This window comes from Phyllobates terribilis, unplaced genomic scaffold, assembly GCF_046119375.1.
Source record: "Phyllobates terribilis strain yellow unplaced genomic scaffold, ASM4611937v1 Scaffold_11__3_contigs__length_659146591, whole genome shotgun sequence".
In the NCBI taxonomy this organism is placed as follows: Eukaryota; Metazoa; Chordata; class Amphibia; order Anura; family Dendrobatidae; genus Phyllobates; species Phyllobates terribilis.
The window spans coordinates 486,682,271-486,707,520 of NW_027362771.1; the positions used below are offsets into that span (position 1 = coordinate 486,682,271).

A 25,250-nucleotide genomic window follows, 5' to 3' on the forward strand; every position below is an offset into this window, starting at 1 on the left:
AACCCCGTACTCCAAGATTTTGCCACAAGGGGGTTGTCGTAGCGCCTATGCAGCTAATGGGACATAATGTTATAAAGCGGGGTGAATATTGTGGATCACATATTGTTGGACATTTTGTGATGTGACCGAAGCACTCCTGGCCCCCACCTTCCTGTGCTCACTTAGCAGTGGCAAATAGACAATGTGCTGATTAATGGGTTGTTGCATAACTGCTGTCTGGGAGCCTACTGTGGGTATTATTGTGGGTGCTAAAAATAGCCTGTGTGATTCTCTATAAAACCTGCTTGTGAGAATAAAAGTTAAGTTCATCTTGGAGACACTGTGTGATAGTCATATTTTATATATCAAGTGTAAGAAAAGCTTTTCCATGTCAGGGGCCTACAGAAGAAGATTGGACATCTGCGGATGGGGTAACTAGCTCCCGTCACACAACCTTATTGACGGCATCGCTCGTCACTACAGGAACGTCCGCAGGCTTCTGTCAGTGAGTTCCAGCTGGCGTGCTGAGCAGTTGCATACTCATGCAACCGCTCAACACACCAATCGGATGTAGCAGATCTGGGGATCATTGTTCGACATCATCAGTATGGATTATCTGCGGATAGGTGAGGATTACTTTGTTTTTTTATTTTTATGTGGATCTTAAGAAATGTGTAAAAGAGGGTCATTGAGTGTTTTGTTCAAACAAAGGTCTTTGCTCTGTTTGAGTTTTTTTACTTGAACTAATGGCGTTAGTAATGGGGATGTCTTACTCACGCCTTTCCATTACTAACCCCAGGCCTTGATGTCAGCAAACATCAAACACCTGACATCAACCCCAAAACCATTACCCCACTTGCCAATGCACCAGGGCAAGTGGGAAGAGCCGAGAATAAGCACCAGAATTTCTGGGACGGCTGAGGGCTCATGTTATTAGTCAGGGAGGAGGCCAATATCCATGGTCCCTTCCCAGCCTATTAATATCAGCCTGCAGGTGTCTGTTTTGCCTTTGCTGGTTATTAAAACTAGGTGGGACACCACATAATTTTTGGGGGATACCCCCTTTTTAATACCATTAAAGGCTAAGCATGTGAGCTGTTATTAATAAGCTGGGGAGATCCATGAATAGCGGCCCCTTCCCAGAATAATAACACCAGCCCACTGCTTTCCCTCAGCTGTTAAGAAAATTAAATGGACCAAATCCCATTTTTTCAAAAATAAATACCTAAATTTGTAAGGATGTAAAACAATGCCAAAACGTAGACTAAACTATATATGAATAGACAATATAAGGTCCTAAGTTCCTGGGCTAAGTAATCACTGCTATAGCCCTACTTATGTATTTGAAGTCCCCCTTTCTCAAAATCTTTCTAATAAATTTAATTTCCCCAAGATTATTGTGAAAATCATATACAGTGGGTAAGGAAAGTATTCCGACCCCTTTAAATTTTTCACTCTTTGTTTCAGTGCAGCCATTTGGTAAATTCTAAAAAGTTCATTTTTTTCTCATTAAAGTACACTCTGCACCCCATCTTGACTGAAAAAAAAAACAGAAATGTAGAAATTTTTGCAAATTTATTAATAAAGAAAAACTGAAATATCACATAGTCATAAGTATTCAGACCCTTTGCTCAGTACTGAGTAAAAGCACCCTTTTGAGCTAGTACAGCCATGAGTCTTCTTGGGAATGATGCAACAAGTTTTTCACACCTGGATTTGGGGATCCTCTGCCATTCTTCCTTGCTGATCCTCTTCAGTTCCATCAGGTTGGATGCTGAACGTTGGTGGACAGTCATTTGCAGTTCTCTCCAGAGATGCTCAATTGGGTTTTGGTCAGGGCTCTGGCTGGGCCAGTCAAGAATGGTCACAGAGTTGTTCTGAAGCCACTCCTTTGTTATTTTAGCTTAGTGCTTAGGGTCATTGTCTTTTTGGAAGGTGAACATTCAGCCAAGTCTGAGGTCCAGAGCACTCTGGAAGAGATTTTCATCCAGGATCTCTCTGTACTTGGCCGCATTCATGTTTCCTTCAATTACAACCATCGTCCTTTCCCTGCAGCTGAAAAACACCCCCATAGCATGATGCTGCCACAACCATGTTTCACTGTTGGCATTGTATTGGGCAGGTGATGAGCAGTGCCTGGTTTTCTCCACACATACCGCTTAGAATTATCACCAAAAAGTTCTATCTTTGTCTCATTAGACCAGAGAATCTTATTTTTCTCATAGTCTGGGAGTCCTTCATGAGCAAACTCTATGCGGGCCTTTATATGTCTTGCACTGAGGAAAGGCTTCCGTAGGTCCACTCTGCCATAAAGGCCCGATTGGTGGAGGGCTGCAGTGATAGTTGACTTTGTGGAACTTTCTCCCATCTCCCTGCTGCATCTCTGGAGCTCAGCCACAGTGATCTTGGGGTTCTTCTTTACCTCTCTCACCAAGGCTTTTCTCCCACGATTGCTCAGTTTGGCCGGACGGCCAGATCTAGGAAGACTTCTGGTGGTCCCAAACTTCTTCCATTTAAGGATTATGGAGCCCACTGTGCTCTTAGGAACCTTGAGTAATGCAGAACTTCTTTTGTAACCTTGGCCAGAACTGTGCCTTGCCACAATTCTGTCTCTGAGCTCCTTGGGCAGTTCCTTTGAGCTTATGATTCTCATTTGGTCTGACATGCACTGTGAGCTGTGAGTTCTTATATAGACAGGTGTGTGCCTTTCCAAATCAAGTCCTACCAGTTTAATTAAACACAGCTGGACTCCAATGAAAGAGTAGAACCATCTCAAGGAGGATCACAAGGAAATGGACAGCATGTGACTTAAATATGAGTGTCTGAGCAAAGGGTCTGAATACTTATGACCATGTGATATTTCAGTTTTTCTTTTTTAATAAATTTGCAAAAATGTCTACATTTCTGTTTATTTCAGTCAAGATGGGGTGCAGAGTGCACTTTAGTGAGAAAAAGAAAATGAACTTTTTAGAATTTACCAAATGACTGCAATGAAACAAAGAGTGACAAATTTAAAGGGGTCTGAATACTTTCAGTACCCACTGTATCCTTGAACATTACATTTAACTACCTTTTTGTTTAAGGTGGCAAAGAATAAAACAAGCAGATAGGAAAAAACAAACTTAATTTATTAAAAAATGATCAAAAAGAAATATTTCTGTCATGCGCCAAAACATGCAAAATAAAACAAATAAACATTATAAATTATAATAAGGTGCAGAACTGTAATCATGGCCAGGACTGGGTGTTGAAAAATGTGGGGGATGAGCAACATGAGTAAGTGAGGGAAGTGGAATAAAGGGTAGAAATACACCATGGTCCGGAGGGTTTGGTAGGTATGGCTGGTCCGTGGAACTACATTTGCTGCCAACTATATCCTAATTTGGAAGGCAGCTCACAGCAGGTTCAAGATGATATAAGTATGGCAAATACAAATGGTATATTAGGATTGTCTGAATATGTGTTAGTTTGTAGGTGAGGTTTAACACAAATACAGTGCATTGTGAAAGTATTTGGCCCCCTTGAACTTTTCTACCTTTTGCCACATTTCTGGCTTCAAACATAAAGATATAAAATTCTAATTTTTTTGGGAAGAATCAACAACAAGTGGGACACAATCGTGAAGTGGAACGAAATTTATTGGATATTTTAAACTTTTTTAACAAATTAAAAACAGAAAAGTGGGGCGTGCAATATTATTCGGCCCCTTGAGTTAATACTTTGTAGCGCCACCTTTTGCAGCGATTACAGCTGCAAGTCGCTTGGGGTATGTCTCTATCAGTTTTTCACATCGAGAGGCTAAAATTCTTGCCCATTCTTCCTTGCAAAACAGCTCGAGCTCATTGAGGTTGAATGGAGGGCGTTTGTGAACATAAGTTTTCAGCTCTTTCCACAGATTCTCGATTACATTCAGGTCTGGACTTTGACTTGGCCATTCTAACACCTGAATACATTTATTTTTGAGCCATTCCATTGTAGATTTTGCTTTATGTTTGGGATCATTGTCTTGTTGGAAGATAAATCTTCGTCCCAGCCTCAGGTCTTTTGCAGACTCCAACAGGTTTTCTTCCAGAATGGTCCTGCATTTGGCTCTGTCCATCTTCCCATCAATTTTAACCATCTTCCCTGTCCCTGCTGAAGAAAAGCAGGCCCAAACCATGATGCTGCCACCACTATGTTTGACAGTGGGGATGGTGTTTTGAGGGTGATGAGCGGTGTTGCTTTTACACCAAACATATCATTTTGCATTGTGGCCAAAAAGTTTGATTTTGGTTTCATCTGACCAGAGCACCTTATTCCACATGTTTGGTGTGTCTCCCAGGTGGTTGTGGCAAATTTCAAACGAGACTTTTTATGGATATCTTTGAGAAATGACTTTCTTCTTGTCACTCTTCCCTAAAGGCCAGATTTGTGCAGCGTATGACTGGTGGTTGTCCTATGGATAGACTCTCCCGCCTCAGCTGTAGATCTCTGCAGTTCATCCAGAGTGATCATGGGCCTTTTGGCTGCATCTCTGATCAGTCTTCTCCTTGTTCGAGATGAAAGTTTAGAGGGACAGCCGGGTCTTGGTAGATTTGCAGTGGTCTGATACTCCTTCCATTTCAATATGATCGCTTGCACAGTGCCCCTTGAGATGTTTAAAACGTGGGAAATCTTTTTGTATCTAAATCCAGCTTTAAACTTCGCTACAACAGTATCTCGGACCTGCCTGGTGTGTTCCTTGGTCTTCATGATGCTCTCTGCACTTGAAACAGAACCCTGAGACTATCACAGAGCAGGTGCATTTATACGGAGACTTGATTACACACAGGTGGATTCTATTTATCATTACCAGTCATTTAGGACAACATTGGATCATTCAGAGATCCTCACTGAACTTCTGGAGTGAGTTTGCTGCACTGAAAGTAAAGGGGCCGAATAATATTGCACGCCCCACTTTTCAGTTTTTAATTTGTTAAAAAAGTTTAAAATATCCAATAAATTTCGTTTCACTTCACGATTGTGTCCCACTTGTTGTTGATTTCTTCCCAAAAAAATTAGAATTTTATATCTTTATGTTTGAAGCCAGAAATGTGGCAAAAGGTAGAAAAGTTCAAGGGGGCCAAATACTTTCACAATGCACTGTAACTATAAAAGCCAGAACATTATGTGTCTAATTTTTTTCCAAAACATATCGCCACCAAAAGCTAACATTTGGAAAGCCAGAATAAACACAAAAAAAAAAAAGACAAAGAAAAGTCACCATTATACTAGCAGTCAAGGGCGGGCTGGGCTGGGCTGGGCTGGGGTGCAGAGGGGCAAATGCCCCCCCCCCAGACCAGTTCCCAAGCAGCTGCTCAGGGCTGCCAGGGGACTGCACTGTACCTTTAAATATGTTCAGCTGCTGGCCCAGCCACATAGCAGAGATGCAGATATGCCCCCTGCACGCTGTGTGTCTGAGTCTGCTGAAGTGACGTCACACAGCGCACCTTGAACTGATTCAGTCAGCCGGACAGGAGCCTGTGGATCGGAGACCTCAGTGGTCTCAGTCAGTATGAGGTCAGGAGGTCCGCAGTGAGGAGGCCGCAGGACTGTGCTCACCTTCTCATAAATTCACCCAGGATTCTATATTGTCCGATCGGGAGCCTGCTGCTGCTGCGGCTCTGTGTGAGTCAGGGGCGGGCTGGGCCGGGGGGCAGAGGTTGCCCCCCAGGCCAGTTCCCAAGCAGCTGCTCAGGGCTGCCAGGGAACAGCAATCTACCTTTAAATATGTTCAGCTGCTGGCCCAGCCACATCACAGAGATGCAGATACACCCCCTGCACGCTGTGTCGCTCACTCCGCTGAAGTGACGTCACACAGCGCACCTGGAACTGATTCAGTTTGCCGCAGAGGAGCCTGTGGATCGCAGACCTCAGTGGTCTCAGTCAGTATGAGGTCAGGAGGTCTGCAGTGAGGGGGAAGCAGGACTGTGCTCACCTTCTCATAAATTCACCCAGGATTCTATATTATCCAATCAGAGGGCCAGCTGCTGGGGCTCCGTGTGAGTTATTGCAGGAGTCTGAACTTTCATGCAGATTAGGGTCCTCCTGACTGCAGAAAGTTCAGTCTGGTGCAATAAATCACACTTAGTCCCAGCAGATACCACAGACATCACAATACAAGACCCTGCACCGACTGATTACAGCTGAACCTACAGCACATCATATTCTACTATATGGCCCCATATATGATATGTGAGGTCCTGTAGGCAGGTCCAGGTGTGTTCAGTACAGTGTATATCCCTGTACATAATATACCACATCTAGTATACAGATTAGCCTATCATCTACTGTGATGCACACATCAGATGTTTTAAAAAAAATACACATTACTATACAACATCAGATGTCTATAGTCACAGTATATTATATACTAGTCATGTATTCTAATATTTATTGTATACATGTGGTATACTGTGTGAACAGATGTTATGTACAGGTAATGTGTGTATAGTATATCTGAACTCTACCCATGTCTGGTATGTATAATACTGTAACTACAAAGTTCATCCCGCGGACTGAAACAGCCGAAGGGCTGAAAACTGTGGTGAACGGGCCACACCATACTCTCCCCTATCCCAATATCACTGCTATCTGCAGTGTGGTAAATACATTGGTGGAAGACGGAGCCACTGGCTCCTACTTCCACAGATCAACTTTTGCGACTGACACAGCAAACATGATGACATCACGACATCACATCTGCTGTGTGGAGAGTCAGTGCACCGGAGAAAAGAACAGACCGCGGGGGAACGAGAGCGAGGTGAGTATGTCTTCTTTTTTTTTTTCGGAAGTGCATGGAATGTGTGCCTGCATATAGGGGGCTAAGTGAGGACTCATACTGTATATAGGAGGGTATGTGAGGGCTCATATAGTATATAGGAGGCTATGTGGGGGCTCATATAGTATATAGGAGGCTTTGTGAGGGCTCACATTGTATATTGGAGGCTATGTGGGGCCTCACACTGTACATAAGAGGTTATGTGGGGCCTTACACTGTATATAGAAGGCTATGAGGGAATCATACTGTATATAGGAGGCTAATTGAGGGCTCATATTGTATATAGAGAGACTATGTGGGGGCTCACACTATATATAGGATGCTATGCGGATCTCATAATGTATATAAGAGACCACGTGGGGTCTGACAATATATAGAGAGGCTATGTGGGGACTCACATTGTATAAAGGAGGCTATGTGGGACTCATACTGTACATAGGAGGCTATGTGGCGGCTAATAATATGTATACAGTAGAAGGCTATGTGGGGCTCATACTGTATAAAGGAGGCTATGTGAGGACTCATACTGTACATAGGGGGCTCATACTATATATAGGAGACTATATGCGGGCTCATACTGTACAAAGGAGGCTATGTGGTGGCTCATAATATGTATAGGAGGCTATGTGGGGGCTCATACGGTATATAGGGGGCTATGTGGTGGCTAATACTGTATATAGGATGGAATATGAGGGCTCACACTGTATATAAGGGCTATGTGGTGGTTTACACTATATCTAGGGGCTATGTGGGGTGCATACTGTATGTAGAAATAATGTCTGTAATCTGCTGTGGAATTAATAGCACTATATACTGTACTTTTCAGATTATAGTAACCACTTTTTTCCTCCAAAATTTTTGGGGAAAATAGGGGGTACGTCTTATAATCTGAATGTAGCTTACTGGGGGATTTGGGAGCGGCATTTTAGGGTCGCTGCTGCAGGAAGCTGGTGACGGCAGGAGTGAGGCGATGCTGCGGGCCCCGGGCTGGGAAGGTTGGTGTCTAGCTGTGCGACGGGCTCTGTGCTTTCACAAAATGTCGGAGGAGCCCCCGCACTTTCCATGGTTTTCAATGCCGTGAACTTGGGGAAAAAAGGCCGCCAGAGGCGGCGCATGTGCGGATTGAGATCGTGACACCGAGATCTTGTCTCCCGAGGTCTCAACCTAAGCATGTGCCGCCTGCGGTGACCATTTTCCCTAAGTCTACAGCATTGAAAACCACGGGAAGTACAGGGGATCCGCCGGCATTTTGTGAAAGCACGGAGCCCGTCTCATCGTCGTACATCCCCCTCCCAGCCTGGGGTCCACAGCATCACCCCACTCCTGCTGCTGCCAGCTTCCTGTAGCAGCGACCCTGCTCCACCACAGCAGCCCCCTTCCCTGGGTAATCTACCGTAAAAGCGGACTATAAGAAGCACCACCATTTTATTAAAAAAAATTTTTTCCTATTTTTCTCACCAAAATTTGGGGTGGGTCTTATGATATGGTGCATTTTATAATCTGCAAAATATGGTAAGTTAGTAAAATAAATAGGGAGCTGTGTGGGGGCTCATACTGTATACAGGGGGCTATGTGTGTGCTCATATGGTATATAGGGGGGCTGTGTGTGGGCTCATACGGTATATAGGGGGATGTTGGCATACTTAATTCTGCTCAATATTAAATGATATAAATATTATTTTATATTAATTGTAGTTAATATTAATATTGAGCAGAACTAATTTCAGCCTTTCAGCCTATTGGTTCAGGCCCCCACAACAGTTACGTTCTCTCATGTGGTCCCTCTGGAAAATTAATTGCCCACCCCTGATATATACCATCATTTATTATCCAGTATATACCATCTGATGTCTGTATAACAGTATGCCATACATACCATCACATATTATCCTGTATACTGGGTGTAATATACTGTGCACAGACATCAGATGGTGTATAGAGGATAATACGTGACTGGTGTAATATCTAATGTCTGTACTCATGGTGTAATGTGCACTAGTTACATATTAGCCGGTATGTGGTATAATATATATACTATAGGCACAAACATCCCATATTATATACAGGATAATAGGAGGCTGGTATAATATCCATAGCTAACAACCCTCCCCTATTCCCTGGGCCTGTCCCGATTTGAGGGCTCAGTCCCGTCCCGGCTCAGCTGTTCTCCCGGCAGGGGCGTTGCTAGGCGCTGGGCTTTTTTTCCCAGACATGCAGGCTTTCCATGCTGTGTGTGACCCCTTGTAGCTCCGCCTCCCGCTCCCTGCTCCTCCCCGGCATCAGTGCAGAGGAATTCTACTGTGCAGAGAGACCGCACAGCATGAGGAGGTGAGGGGACAGGGGGCGGGGCCAAGTCTGCGGAGGACATGACAACAAGGCGCGGTCCTGAGGTGAAGGGAGAGACCCGCAGCCTCTCCCATCTGTGGCTGCTGTTATTACAGGATGGGAGGGGCTCCTGCAATGTCACCAGCAGCTCTGCAGTCGGGACTAGGGGAGATGGGAAGGGGATTTAGGGACACTGCAGGGCTGACAGCTCTCCTGCCTACAGCCCATCCTCTGCTGCTGATTGCAAACACCAGGCCCCACCACTGCCACTGGAGACATGATGGAGAAGAAGTGAATATATACGTGTCATGTTGTGCCCGCTGTGTGTGTGATGTCCATGTGATGATTGTGCCTGTTGTGTGTATGATGTCCGTGTGATGGTTGTGCCCTCTGTGTGTATGATGTCCGTGTGATGGTTGTGCCCGTTGTGTGTATGATCTGTGTGTGTGATGGTTGTGCCCACTGTGTGTGTGATGTGTGTGTGTGTGATGGTTGTGCCCACTGTGTGTATGATGTGTGTGATGGTTGTGACCGCTGTGTGTATGATGTCCGTGTGATGATTGTGCCCGTTGTGTGTATGATGTCCGTGTGATGATTGTGCCCGTTGTATGTATGATGTCTGTGTGATGATTGTGCCCGTTGTGTGTATGATGTCTGTGTGATGGTTGTGCCCTTTGTGTGTATGATGTCCGTGTGATGGTTGTGCCCGTTGTGTGTATGATGTCCGTGTGATGGTTGTGCCCGTTGTGTGTATGATGTCCGTGCGATGGTTGTGCCCGTTGTGTGTATGATGTCCGTGTGATGGTTGTGCCCGCTGTGTGTATGATGTGTGTGTGTGATGGTTGTGACGCGCCCCCAGAGCCGTGGGGTACTCGGCAGCCGGGCCTATGGATGCTGGTGGGGGATATCACGTTGGCTAACCCGGTCCGTGGCCTAGGGTGGTCACCAAAAAGGGGGGTAATATTTATAGGGGATTTGTGAAGTGTTCGTGACGCCACCTGTGGAATGCGGCTAAAGGGAGCCGCCGCTGCGGAGCAGTCCTCTGGAGCTGGTGTTACGGCAGCAGGGATGGTGTGGCTCTCCACAGGTAGCGCTAGCTCCAGGGCAGTGTAGGTAGTGTAAGTTGCGCTGGGCGTTGTAGTGCCCGGGAGGCAAGAGGGCGCAGATGAAAGAATGTACGTTGCAGTCATCCGAGTTTTTACTCACAGTTCTTATGACAGTTCCACTGGTGCACTGTACGGGTGCCAGCCTCCCACGTCGCGCTGCGTTCACCAGGCAGGGGTTCAGCTCTTCCTCAGGCAGATTAGAAGCACCTGACAGAACCCCACTTTCTTGTGTTCCTAGCTAGACCGTCTTCACGCTGGGTCTTTCTCCCTCCTGCCCTGCGCTTCCCCACTCTCAATCCCGCTCGGGTGCTCTGAAGTCCTTCCTGTCTTCTTGCAGTTCCTGGACCTGCTTGACCCTCACGGGGATTAGAATGAGGCTTTGGCAACTGACTATATAAGCCAGAAGCCTCCGGTTTTCCCAGCCGAGACTTAGAGTAACACGGCTGGACCAGGGGCCGGTCCCCTTCTTGCGGCCTACGATCCCTCTGTCTTCTGACAGATTCGGGGCGTACGGGAGCCTACTCCTCTGCTCCCCTCCTGGGCCTCTAGGACTAGGCCCTACTTGTGGAGCAGAGCTCCTAAAGAGCCTCTGCTCCCAGACTGACTTCCCTCACTCACTGAGCTCTACTGCACTGCCACCCTAAGATGGCTTCCCTTTTTATATACCTCCTGTAATGGTTCTCCTCTAAACTACTTCCTCCACCCACACCCACTACTGTTCCCCCTACCTCTGGGTTCCCCCCCACTCCAGCCAGGGACAGGGCTCAGCTCTGCGCACGCATGTTGCCCCTCCAGCCGGCCTGGAGCAGTGTAGTGTTGAATGTGGGTGTTGGGGTTCCGGGCAGCACTCACTCCTTACCTGAGAGAAGGAGATACCACACCTCTGGTTGAGGTGCAGTACCTCTGTGGTGACTGAACCCTCAGGGGCGCCACAGTTGTGCCTGATGTGTGTGTGTGATGGTTGTGCCTGTTGTGTGTATGATGTCCATGTGATGGTTGTGCCCGCTGTGTGTATGATGTCCGTGTGATGGTTGTGCCCGTTGTGTGTGTGATGTCTGTGTGATGATTGAGCCCGTTGTGTTTATGATGTCCGTGTGATGGTTGTGCCCGCTGTGTGTATGATGTGCGTGTGTGATGGTTGTGCTCGTTGTGTGTATGATGTCGGTGTGATAGTTGTGCTCGCTCTGTGTATGATGTCCGTGTGATGGTTGTGCCTGTTGTCTGTATGATGTCCATGTGATGGTTGTGACCGCTGTGTGTATGATGTCCATGTGCTGGTTGTGATCGCTGTGTGTATGATGTCTTTGTGATGGTTGTGCCCACTGTGTGTATGATGTCCGTGTGATGGTTGTGCCCGCTGTGTGTATGATGTCCGTGTGATGGTTGTGCCCGTTGTGTGTATGATGTCCGTGTGATGGTTGTACACGCTGTGTGTATGATATGTATGTGTGTGTAATGGTTGTGCCCGTTGTGTGTATGATGTCCATGTGATGGTTGTGCACGCTGTGTGTTTGATGTGTGTGTGTGATCGTTATGTCCGCTGTGTGTATGATGTCTGTGTGATGGTTGTGTCCGCTGTGTGTATGATGTTTGTGCCCGCTGTGTGTATGATGTCCGTGTGATGGTTGTGCCCGTTGTGTGTATGATGTCCGTGTGATGGTTGTACCCGCTGTGTGTATGATGTCCATGTGATGGTTGTGCACGCTGTGTGTATGATGGTTGTGCCCGCTGTGTGTATGATGTCTGTGTGATGGTTGTGTTCGCTGTGTGTATGATGTTTGTGTGATGGTTGTGCCCACTGTGAGTATGATGTCTGTGTGATGGTTGTGTCCGCTGTGTGTATGATGTGTGTGTGATGGTTGTGCACACTGTGTGTATGATGTCCATGTGATGGTTGTACCCGCTGTGTGTATGATGTGTGTGTAATGGTTGTGCCCGTTGTGTGTATGATGTCCATGTGATGGTTGTGCACGCTGTGTGTATGATGTGTGTGTGATGGTTGTGCCCGCTGTGTGTATGATGTCTGTGTGATGGTTGTGTCCGCTGTGTGTATGATGTTTGTGTGATGGTTGTGCCCGCTGTGTGTATGATGTCTGTGTGATGGTTGTGCCCGCTGTGTGTATTATGTCTGTGTGATGGTTGTGCACACTGTGTGTATGATGTGTGTGTGATGGTTGTGCGCTCTGTGTGTATGATGTCTGTGTGATTTTTGTGCCCGCTGTGTGTATGATGTCCGTGTGATGGTTGTGCCCTCTGTGTGTATGATGTCAGTGTGATGCTTGTGCATGCTGCTGTGTATGATGTCTGTGTGATGGTTGTGCTCGTTGTGTGTATGATGTCTGTATGATGGCGTGCCCGCTCTGTGTATGATGTCTGTGTGATGGTTGTGCACGCTGTGTGTATGATGGTTGTGCCCGCTGTGTGTATGATGTCTGTGTGATGGTTGTGTTCGCTGTGTGTATGATGTTTGTGTGATGGTTGTGCCCACTGTGAGTATGATGTCTGTGTGATGGTTGTGTCCGCTGTGTGTATGATGTGTGTGTGATGGTTGTGCACACTGTGTGTATGATGTCCATGTGATGGTTGTACCCGCTGTGTGTATGATGTGTGTGTAATGGTTGTGCCCGTTGTGTGTATGATGTCCATGTGATGGTTGTGCACGCTGTGTGTATGATGTGTGTGTGATGGTTGTGCCCGCTGTGTGTATGATGTCTGTGTGATGGTTGTGTCCGCTGTGTGTATGATGTTTGTGTGATGGTTGTGCCCGCTGTGTGTATGATGTCTGTGTGATGGTTGTGCCCGCTGTGTGTATTATGTCTGTGTGATGGTTGTGCACACTGTGTGTATGATGTGTGTGTGATGGTTGTGCGCTCTGTGTGTATGATGTCTGTGTGATTTTTGTGCCCGCTGTGTGTATGATGTCCGTGTGATGGTTGTGCCCTCTGTGTGTATGATGTCAGTGTGATGCTTGTGCATGCTGCTGTGTATGATGTCTGTGTGATGGTTGTGCTCGTTGTGTGTATGATGTCTGTATGATGGCGTGCCCGCTCTGTGTATGATGTCTGTGTGATGGTTGTGCCCGTTGTGTGTATGTTGTCCGTGTGATGGTTGTGCCCTCTGTGTGTATGATGTCTGTGTGTTGGTTGTGCCTGCTGTGTGTATGATGTCCATGTGATGGTTATGCCCTCTGTGTGTATGATGTCTGTTTGTTGGTTGTGCCCGCTGTGTGTATGATGTCCATCTGATTGTTGTGCCCTCTGTGTGCATGATGTCTGTGTGATGGTTGTGCCCGCTGTGTGTATGATGTCCATGTGATGGTTGTGCCCTCTGTGTGTATGATGTCTGTGTGATGGTTGTGCATGCTGTGTGTATGATGTCCATGTGATGGTTGTACCCTCTATGTGTATGATGTCTGTGTGATGGTTGTGCACTCTGTGTGTATGATGTCCATGAGATGGTCGTGCCCTCTGTGTGTATGATGTCTGTGTGATGGTTGTGCCCGCTGTGAGTAAGATGTCCATGTGATGGTTGTGCCCTGTGTGTGTATCATGTCTTTGTGATGCTTGTGCATGCTGTGTTTATGATGTCTGTGTGATGGTTGTGCCCGCTATGTGTATGATGTCTGTGTGATGGTTGTGCCCGCTGTGTGTATGATGTCTGTGTGATGGTTGTGCCCTATGTTTGTATGATCTCTGTGTGATGGTTGTGCATGCTGTGTGTATGATGTCCATGTGATGGTTGTGCCCGCTGTGTGTGTATGATGTGTGTGTGTGTGATGGTTGTGACACGCCCCCAGAGCCATGGGGTACTCGGCAGCCGGGCCTATGGATGCTCGTGGGGGATATCACGTTGGCTAACCCGGTCCGTGGCCTTGGGTGGTCACCAAAAAGGGGGGTAATATTTATAGGGGATTTGTGAAGTGTTCGTGACGCCACCTGTGGAATGCGGCTAAAGGGAGCCGCCGCTGCAGAGCAGTCCTCTGGAGCTAGTGTTACGGCAGCAGGGATGGTGTGGCTCTCCACAGGTAGCGCTAGCTCCAGGGCAGTGTAGGTAGTGTAAGTTGCGCTGGGCGTTGTAGTGCCCGGGAGGCAAGAGGGCGCAGATGAAAGAATGTACGGTGCAGTCATCCGAGTTTTTACTCACAGTTCTTATGACAGTTCCACTGGTGCACTGTACGGGTGCCAGCCTCCCACGTCGCGCTGCGCTCACCAGGCAGGGGTTCAGCTCTTCCTCAGGCAGATTAGAAGCACCTGACAGAACCCCACTTTCTTGTGTTCCTAGCTAGACCGTCTTCACGCTGGGTCTTTCTCCCTCCTGCCCTGCGCTTCCCCACTCTCAATCTCGCTCGGGTGCTCTGAAGTCCTTCCTGTCTTGTTGCTGTTCCTGGACCTGCTTGACCCTCACGGGGATTAGAATGAGGCTTTGGCAACTGACTATATATGCCAGAAGCCTCCGGCTTTCCCAGCCGAGACTTAGAGTAACACGACTGGACCAGGGGCCGGTCCCCTTCTTGCGGCCTACGATCCCTCTGTCTTCTGACAGATTCGGGGCGTACAGGAGCCTACTCCTCTGCTCCCCTCCTGGGCCTCTAGGACTAGGCCCTACTTGTGGAGCAGAGCTCCTAAAGAGCCTCTGCTCCCAGACTGACTTCCCTCACTCACTGAGCTCTAATGCACTGCCACCCTAAGATGGCTTCCCTTTTTATATACCTCCTGTAATGGTTCTCCTCTAAACTACTTCCTCCACCCACACCCACTACTGGTTCCCCCTACCTCTGGGTTCCCCCCCACTCCAGCCAGGGACAGGGCTCAGCTCTGTTCACGCATGTTGCCCCTCCAGCCGGCCTGGAGCAGTGTAGTGTTGAATGTGGGTGTCGGGGTTCCGGGCAGCACTCACTCCTTACCTGAGAGAAGGAGATACCACACCTCTGGTTGAGGTGCAGTACTTCTGTGGTGACTGAACCCTCAGGGGCGCCACAGTTGTGCCTGATGTGTGTGTGTTATGGTTGTGCCTGTTGTGTGTATGATGTCCATGTGATGGTTGTGCCCGCTGTGTGTATGATGTCCGTGTGATGGTTGTGCCCGTTGTGTGTATGATGTCTGTGTGATGATTGAGCCCGTTGTGTTTATGATGTCCGTGTGATGGTTGTGCCCGCTGTGTGTATGATGTGTGTGTGTGATGGTTGTGCTCGTTGTGTGTATGATGTCTGTGTGATGGTTGTGCACGCTGTGTGTATGATGTCGGTGTGATAGTTGTGCTCGCTGTGTGTATGATGTCTGTGTGATGGTTGTGCCCGTTGTGTGTATGATGTCCATGTGATGGTTGTGCCCGCTGTGTGTATGATATGTGTGTGTGTGTGTGATGGCTGTGCCCGTTGTTTGCATGATGTCCATGTGATGGTTGTGACCGCTGTGTGTATGATGTCCGTGTGATTGTTGTGCCCGCTGTGTGTATGATGTGTGTGTGTGATGGTTGTGCTCGTTGTGTGTATGATGTCTGTGTGATGGTTGTGCATGTTGTGTGTATGATGTCCATGTGATGGTTGTGCCCGCTGTGTGTATGATGTGTGTGTGTGATAGTTATGCTCGCTCTGTGTATGATGTCCGTGTGATGGTTGTGCCTGTTGTCTGTATGATGTCCATGTGATGGTTGCGCCCGGTGTGTGTATGATGTCTGTGTGATAGTTGTGCCCATTGTGTGTATGATGTCTGCGTGATGGTTGTGCCCACTGTGTGTATGATGTCCATGTGATGGTTGTGATCGCTGTGTGTATGATGTCTTTGTGATGGTTGTGCCCGCTGTGTGTATGATGTCCGTGTGATGGTTGTGCCCGCTGTGTGTATGATGTCCGTGTGATGGTTGTGCCCGTTGTGCGTATGATGTCTGTGTGATGGTTGTGCCCGCTGTGTGTATGATGTCCGTGTGATGGTTGTGCCCGTTGTGTGTATGATGTCCGTGTGATGGTTGTACACGCTGTGTGTATGATGTGTGTGTGTGTGTGTAATGGTTGTGCCCGTTGTGTGTATGATGTCCTTGTGATGTTTGTGCACGCTGTGTGTATGATGTGTGTGTGATGGTTGTGTCCGCTGTGTGTATGATGTCCCTGTGATGATTGTGCCCGCTGTGTGTATGATGTCTGTGTGATGGTTGTACCCATTGTGCGTATGATGTCTGTGTGATGGTTGTGCCCGCTGTGTGTATGATGTCCGTGTGATGGTTGTGCCCGCTGTGTGTATGATGTCTGTGTGATGGTTGTGCCCTCTGTGTGTATGATGTCTGTGTGATGGTTGTGCATGCTGTGTGTATGATGTCCATGTGATGGTTGTGCCTGCTGTGTGTATGATGTCTGTGTGATGGTTGTGCCCTCTGTGTGTATGATGTCTGTGTGATGGTTGTGCCCGCTGTGTGTATGATGTCTGTGTGATGGTTGTGCACTCTGTGTGTATGATGTCTGTGTGATGGTTGTGCATGCGGTGTGTATGATGTCTGTGTGATGGTTATGCCCTTTGTGTTTATGATGTCTGTGTGATGGTTGTGCCTGTTGTGTGTATGATGTCTGTGTGATGGTTGTGCCCGCTATGTGTATGATGTCTGTGTGATGGTTGTGCCTGCTGTGTGTATGATGTCTGTGTGATGGTTGTGCCCGCTATGTGTATGATGTCTGTGTGATGGTTGTGCCTGCTGTGTGTATGATGTCTGTGTGATGGTTGTGCCCGCTATGTGTATGATGTCTGTGTGATGGTTGTGCATGCGGTGTGTATGATGTCTGTGTGATGGTTGTGCCCATTGTGTGTATGATGTCTGTGTGATGGTTGTGCCCGCTATGTGTATGATGTCTGTGTGATGGTTGTGCATGCTGTGTGTATGATGTCTGTGTGATGGTTGTGCCCGCTATGTGTATGATGTCTGTGTGATGGTTGTGCCCGCTGTGTGTATGATGTCTGTGTGATGGTTGTGCCCATTGTGTGTATGATGTCTGTGTGATGGTTGTGCCCACTGTGTGTATGATGTCTGTGTGATGGTTGTGCCCGCTGTGTGTATGATGTCTGTGTGATGGTTGTACCCTCTGTGTGTATGATGTCTGTGTGATGGTTGGGCCCTCTGTGTGTATGATGTCTGTGTGATGGTTGTGCCCATTGTGTGTATGATGTCTGTGTGATGGTTGTGCCCATTGTGTGTATGATGTCTGTGTGATGGTTGTGCCCGCTGTGTGTATGATGTCTGTGTGATGGTTGTACCCTCTGTGTGTATGATGTCTGTGTGATGGTTGAGCCCGCTGTGTGTATGATGTCTGTGTGATGGTTGGGCCCACTGTGTGTATGATGTCTGTGTGATGGTTGTGCCCGCTGTGTGTATGATGTCCATGTGATGGTTGTGCCCGCTGTGTGTATGATGTCCGTGTGATGGTTGTGCCCTTTGCGCGTATGATGTCTGTGTGATGGTTGTGTCCGCTGTGTGTATGATGTCTGTGTGATGGTTGTGCCCGCTGTGTGTATGATGTCTGTGTGATGGTTTTGCCCGCTGTGTGTATGATGTCTGTGTGATGGTTGTGCACGCTGAGTGTATGATGTCCGTGTGATTTTTAACATAGCGCTTTTAAATAGAGCAGGGGTGGGAGATTAATTTTCCCAAGGGGCCACATGAGAGACCGTGACTGTTGTGGAGCCCGAACCAATAGGTTCAAATTAATTCAGATCAGTATTAATATTAACATATTAATTATATTTTTTGTGTATATTTATATTATCACTTAATATTGAGCAAATTTAAGTATGCTGACATCCCCCTATATACAGTATGAGCCCCCACACAACCCCGTACATACAGTATGAGCCCTCGCATAGCCCCCAATATACAGTAAGAGCCACCACAAGAAAGCCAGATGTCGTATAATGAATCTACATAAAGATGAGAAAGTTCTGGCGGCTCCGACTGTGAATGAGGGAACAAAAACTAATCCTCAGGTCCCAACAAGAGATGAGCAGGACTCACAGATGACGCCGCACTGCCCCGGAAGATAAGAGATTCATGGCCTCCAGTCCAGCCGCCAGGTAGCACTGACCTGGACGTCCGACTGGAGTCCCCGGAATCCATCCGCTCATCTCTAGTCCCAACTGCCCTGGATACAGTGGACAGTACTGGATTTGGGTCTGCGCCTTGCAGTCTCGGCCGTCTGCTGAATTTCCCTCACTACCAGCGCCCCTCTGACAACTCCTCCTACCGGGCGAGAAAGATAATGGTAAATGGGCGTGGATTGGGGTGTAACCAGGGGTGTGGCCAAAATTTGCCGCGCATAGCCTCTTTCTGTCCCCCTTTCTGTTCTTCAAAAGTTGAGAGGTATGAATATCTGATGTCTGTATCACAGTATATCGCATACCATCACATATTATGCTGTATACTGGATGTGATGGACTTTGATACAGGCATCCAATGTTATACAGAGGATAATATGTCACTGATGTAATATCTGATGTCTGTGCTCATAGTGTGGTACATAACTGTCACATGCTATTCTGTATGTAATATCTGATGTATGTAGTCATAATATATCTTATTCCAGTACAGATGAGCGAATTGATTCGCAGGACACTGGTCAAACAGTCCCGTCAGTAGTCTGTGGCCACCAGACCAGAGCCCCGCGAGCCTCCTCCTTCCTGCCGGCATCTCTGACTCCTCTTTTGATTATAGTCTTTGCATGATGTCATCTTTTTGGCGTGACACATACATGACATTGTGCCTGGCTACAAATCAAAGGAAGAGAAAGAGAATGGTGTCAGGTAGGAGGCTGTCAGGGCTCGTATCCAGCAGCCACTGAATATTCATCTGACCATTGGATCAGGGTCCTGCAAATTCAGTTGCTCATCTCTATATATCAGTCATATATTCTCCTATGTATATTGTATTGTATGTGGTATAATATGTTCACTGTGTGCACAGACATCAGATGGGACACACATGATAATTAGTGACTCGAACATCATATACTATAATGTGGAGCTGACTTTTACATTGATGACTTGCTCGATCAAGTATGTAGGAAATAATACTCAAAATAATAATTCATAGGTATCTATGTGGCAGACCTGTGCGTATGTGTGGCCACCTTTAGGCTGTGTGCCCACTATGCGTTTTTTAAGCGTTCCCGCAGCGGCAATTCTGCTGCAGAAACGCTTAAAAAACGCTTGGTAGAAGGTCTGCCATGTTCCTCAATGATAATCCGCATGTGCTGTGCACATGCTGCGGAAATTTCCGCTGCGGATTATCATTGCGGAAAAATCCGCAGCACTACCAATTATTTTGTGTAATCGCAGCGTTTTCGCCGCCATTGATTTGCATTGAATCGCATAATATCCGCATGACTACATGTGCACGTGTGGATATTTAGCGATTCAATGTGCGGATGGTACCCGGGTTTGGAGAAGAAGAGACTCTCCTCCAGACCCGGGTACCATAGTACCTGTAAAAAAAAAAGAATTAAAATAAAAATTATATATTATACTTACCTTCTGATGGCCCCCGGTCTCCATAGTGATGCGTCCTGGCTTCCTGGCAGCTTGTGATGGTCTAAAAGGACCTGCCATGACGTAATTTAGTCATGTTACAGATCACGCGACCGCCGAGGTCGGCGGTCGCGTGACCTGTCACATGACTAAATGACGTCATGGCAGGTCCTTTTACACAACCGCGAGACACCGGGAAGACCGGACGCATCGGATAAGGAGACCAGGGGCCGTCAGAAGGTAAGTATAATATTTATTTTTTATTTTTTACCATTCTTTTACGGTCACACTATATAAATCCATACCGGTTGCATGGATTTATATAGTGTGACCAAGTTGTCAAGCACTTTCCAAGTGATGCTAAAATCCCTTGGAAAGAGCTTGACAACCTGCATGCGGAAATGCATGTGAAGAACGCTTCACTTATGCTTGTCCCTGGCAGGAAAAACGCATGTACAATCCACTTCGTTTTTTCTGCCAGGGAGATGCAGAAACGCTAAGGAAAAATTTGCAGCATTTCTGCATTGTGGGCACTTAGCCTTACTCTGTTTAGAAGTGTAGAAAAGCACAGCATACCTTGGATTACACCTCTAACAACCTAAATCCGTTTTGTAGTGGTCAGACATTGTACATATTATGCTTATGTATTACCATTTTTAAATGCTCACCTGAACTGGACCAAGTGCTGTCATTTTTTTCCACGGGCAGCACTTAGACTATACGTTTGTGTGAATATAGCCTATGAAGCAGCTGGTAATAAACATGTTGAAGGGGTTTTCTGTGAACAAAAGTATATTTTAATCAATAGATCTTGGAATAATAACTTCCACAATTGGATGTGTTTAAATAAAATGTCCCTGTACTGAGATAATGTTATAAATGTGCCCCTGCTCTGTACTGTGTAATGGCTGTGTCTGACTGTGCAGGAACATGGTCTGATCATACCACAGCTACTGGGCAGGAGAGGAAGCAAAAGAGTATATAGCATAGATTAAATCACTGCACACTCTAGTTTCAAGATGCAATCGATGGGTCAAAACGTTCATTTACTGTTGCATTATTCCCTGCACCTTAAATGTGTCTTATTGCATGTCTTCAAATAGACTTTAGTTTGCATCTTGAAACTAGAATGTGCGGTGATTTAATCTACGCCATTCTGGGAATTCCACATCCCGTGTACCTGCACCTTGACCTACAGACTGTGTGCACGCTAATCTTCTATATATAAAGAGAGCATATATACATTACAGCAGGGGATCACAGCTGAGTCTTTCTTTGAGCTAAAATATTGTTTAAAAACAGGCAGTGAAATGTTTTACTCACAAAAAGAATCCTCTGTGATCCCATGCTGTCCTGTCTGTATACTCTTTTGCTTCCTCCCCTGCCCAGGAGATGTGGTATGATCAGAACATGTTCCTGCACGGTCAGACACAGCCATTACACAGTACACAGCAGGGGAACATTTATAAGATTATCTCAGCACAGGAACATTATTATAGCACATCCAATTGTGGAAATTATTATTACTCCAAGATCTATTGATTAAAATATACTATTGTTTGTGGGAAAACGACCTTTAAGGATGGGCCGCTACTCATGGACCACTGCTGTGTGCTTGCCCCCAGGCTAAAATTTGCCAGCCAGCCCCTGCTAGCAGTGATATTAGAATACGCACTATACATGTTATTACATACAGCATCCTTTACCTATAAAAATTGTATATAATCTCTTCCACTTTTCTTTCCAGTGGGTGTAGTGACAAGCTTATGGAGCAGTTGCCGGGACCAGTGCCGCCGCGAGCGACAACAGGGTAGGAAGAGTGGTGATGTGGCTCTTAAAAAGAAAGGCCATACCTATATTATGACCGGCTCCTGTTTTTGACCCTAGTCCTAGATTTTCACCCGTAAGTGGCTATCTTTTTCAGTTTTATTTGTTGTAATGGTTTGATTATTATTTTGCATATTAAAAATGCTTTTTTCTCTGTCATCCCTGACCTTACAGATCTGACTGGACCAAAAAGGTAAATACCTGTAGCTCGGAGGTGCTGGAGGCCAGAGAGGAATCTGAAGTGGAGGCCGGAGCTGGGGGCCAGAAAGAAGAAGAGCCTGCGGAGAGCACCAGTACACCACAGCCCCTCGACACCTCCCCTCATGCACCAATAAGCCAGCATCGCTACTGCCCCACCATCACTGGCGTACGTGACATGGGAATACCTGTGAGTGATGATGATGATGATGAGAGTTTTTGTCTAAGCCTGGCCCGTTATTTCAGCCACGTTCCCTTTTTATTGACTCTGCAAACCAGGGCTGCCCTCCAAATTGTTTTGTCTGCCGCTGCGCCACCAAATTCACCGATGGCCGTCTTTTAATTCCTTGAAAGGTGGCAACTTTCTGAGGACAACAAAACCCGGTCATTAGACCCCCCAAGAAGGGCACTCAGCAGACCCACCATCACGGCAGCCACCACCTCCAGTGCCAGCATCACGGCAGTCACCACCACCACCACCACCTCCAGTACCAGCATCACAGCAGCCATCACCACCACCTCCAGTCACAGCATCACAGCTGCCACCACCAACTACAGTGGCACCATCACGGCAGCCACCTCCAGTGCCAGTATCTTGGCAGCCACCTCCATTACCAGCATCACGGCAGCCAACAACCCCCTCACCAGCATGTCTCTTGCCCCAATCACCCTTGTCTTGTTGGCATGATGGCCAAAACACAGAAGACAAGGCCAGACAAAGATCTGAGATACAGGATTTGTGTGCTGAGATGCCGCCACAGTCACTGAAAGGTGTTACATAGATGCGTATTATATGGACGCTATATGGATGGCATAAGCATGGTCCTTTTGCTGTGAGGTTTTTTTCTCGCACACATTGACTTGCATTGGCGAGTCTCTTCTGATATATGCAGCCACTTGCAGCATGCTGTGATATTTTTTTCTCAGTTCGATCCGAGCTGGGGAAAAAAAAATCACAGATGAACACATGATCATTCAATAACAAGAGTCAGAGTGCAATCCAATTTTTTTTTATCAGATTGCACTCGTGTGATTTAAACGCAGATGAGTATGAGCCCTTAGACTCAGCCAAAAGATTGTAGACATAGAGTATATCTTATTGCTCTAATAGGCATCTAGTCATTCAACAGAGGCCATTAACTATATATTCTACATGCAGGGCTTGTGAATTGTCCATTATTAAAATAAACAGTATATAAAAAGCAGTGCAGGAGACGGCAGTGAAGGACATGACAAATATTAATAACAATATGTAAAATAATCACAGGCTGCAATTACCCACCATGTTTTTTCTTAAACAATGAAATCAACTTTTTCTTGCGGTTGTAAATTTGAAATGACAGTGATAGCTATGATGACATCACAAGGCACATGACATCATAGACATCACAATTGGAATAGAATGTATAACGTTCTACACTGCTGCCATCTTGTGTCACTATAACCTGACAGCTGGAAGAGGACGAGTCCAGGTAAGTAGCTCTTTACTTTTAAGCTTTGGTATACTTATAGTGTATCCACCGGATTTATCATGGATTGCCGGGAACACTCTGTAATAAGACATTTTCAGGACAACCCCTTGTCTAAATGAGAAATTGCTGACGATCAGTTGATATTAGGTGGGTGGCGGAAGTCAAGTTGGGACATCTTTATGGGGCTCCATTTTTGGGCAGTTTTGCCATTTATGTGGACAAATTATTTTATTATCATTCTCTGTTCTCAGATCTTTGGTTCCTATTGAATTAGGGGCTGACATTGGAGTTGTAGTTTAACCCCTTTAAAGCTCAAGACGTACTAATACGTATGTGCGCCCTGGGACTTAAGAGCCTGATACGTATTATTACGTCTTTGCGATCGCGCCGGGTGTCAGCCGATTGTCGCAGCTGAGTCGATCGCAGCATTGCGGGGGCAAGGGGAGGTGATCGGGATACTCACCTCTCCTGCCGGCGTCCAGCGATGTCTGCCGCGGCTTCCCGGATGTTGCCATGACGACCCGATGTCGTCATGACAACATCTGGGTCACCAGACAGCAGGAAGATATTTTGGCAAGCGCAGTGCATGACCAAAGTATCTTCTGCATTTGCAGCGCTGACAGCCTGTATAGCACAGGGCTGGTGCTCCATCCCTATGCTATACAGGCGATCAGAATAAAAAAGTGAAAGTCCCATAGTGGGACAAAGAATAAAAGTAAAAAAAGTGTCAGAAAGTTAAGAAAATAAAAAAAAAATTAAAAAAATAATCCACCAAAAATAAAAATATAATGTACCCATCAATAAATATTATTATGAAAAAACAAACAAAAAAAAACAATAAAAGTACACATATTTGGTATCGCCGCGTCCAGAATGACCTGACCTATAAAACTGTCCCACTAGTTAGCCCCTTCAGTGAACATGATTAAAAAAAAAAAAATTAAGCAAAAAACAATGCGTTATCACCATGCTGCCAAACAAAAAATGGAATAACACGCGATCAAAAAGACGAATATAAATAATAATGATACCACTGAAAACGTCATCTTGTCACGCAAAAAACAAGCCGCCATACAGCTCCATCAGCCAAAAAATAAAAAAGTTATAGCTCTCAGAATAAATCGGTGCAAAAATTTTTTTTTTCTGTAAAACAGCTTTTATTGTGTAAAAGCGCCAAAACATAGAAAAACTATATAAATGTGGTACCACTGTAAACGTACTGACCCGAAGAATAAAGCTACCTTATCAATTTTACCACACGCGTAACAGCATAAAAAAAAAAAAAAGATTCCTGAATTGTTGGTTTTTGTTTATTCTGCCTCCCACAAATCGAAATAGAGAGCGATCAAAAAATGTCACGTGCCTGAAAATGGCACCAATAAAAATGTCAACTCATCCCGCAAAAAACAAGACATCACATGACTCTGTCGGCCAAAATATGGAAAAATTATAGCTCTCAAAATATGACGATGCAAAAACTAGATTTTACAAAAAAATGCGTCTTTTAGTGTGTGACAGCTGTCAATCATAAAAACCCGATATGATTCTGGTATCGCTGTAATCGCACTGACCCAAAGAATAAAGTCGTCTAAGCGCTTATACCGCACGAGGAATGGCGTAAAATATAAACTCTAGGGTTAGGGTTAGGGTTGTGGTAGGTTTAGGGTTGGGGTTAGGGTTAGGGCTAGAGTTAGGGTTGGGCTAGGGTTAGGGTTGGGGTTAGGGTTAGGCTTAAGGTTGGGCTAGGGTTGGGGTTAGGGTTGGGCTAGGGTTAGGGTTGGGCTAGGGTTGGGGTTAGGGTTGGGCTAGGGTTAGGGTTGGGCTAGGGTTGGGGTTAGGGTTGGAGTTAGGGTTGGGCTAGGGTAGGGTTAGGGTTGGGCTAGGGTAGGGTTAGGGTTGGGATTTTTTTCAAAAGTAAAAAAAAAAAGATGACGATATGGCAACTAGTGTTGAGCGCAAGTGCTCGCTACTTGAGTTTGCATCGGGTATGCACTGAGTATCACGGGTGATCGAGTGACATGCTCGAGTCTCCGCCCCATATGCT

General features: G+C 46.3%; 1 long non-coding RNA gene across 1 annotated transcript; it reads left to right on the top strand.

Moving 5' to 3' along the window:
- Nucleotides 1-9,036: 9,036 nt before the first annotated feature.
- LOC141165253 (uncharacterized) lies at nucleotides 9,037-22,355 on the top strand. Its single transcript, XR_012251116.1, has 3 exons — nucleotides 9,037-9,106; nucleotides 21,457-21,612; nucleotides 21,711-22,355. It is a non-coding gene; the product is annotated as an uncharacterized lncRNA (long non-coding RNA).
- The last annotated feature ends 2,895 nt before the right edge of the window (nucleotides 22,356-25,250 follow it).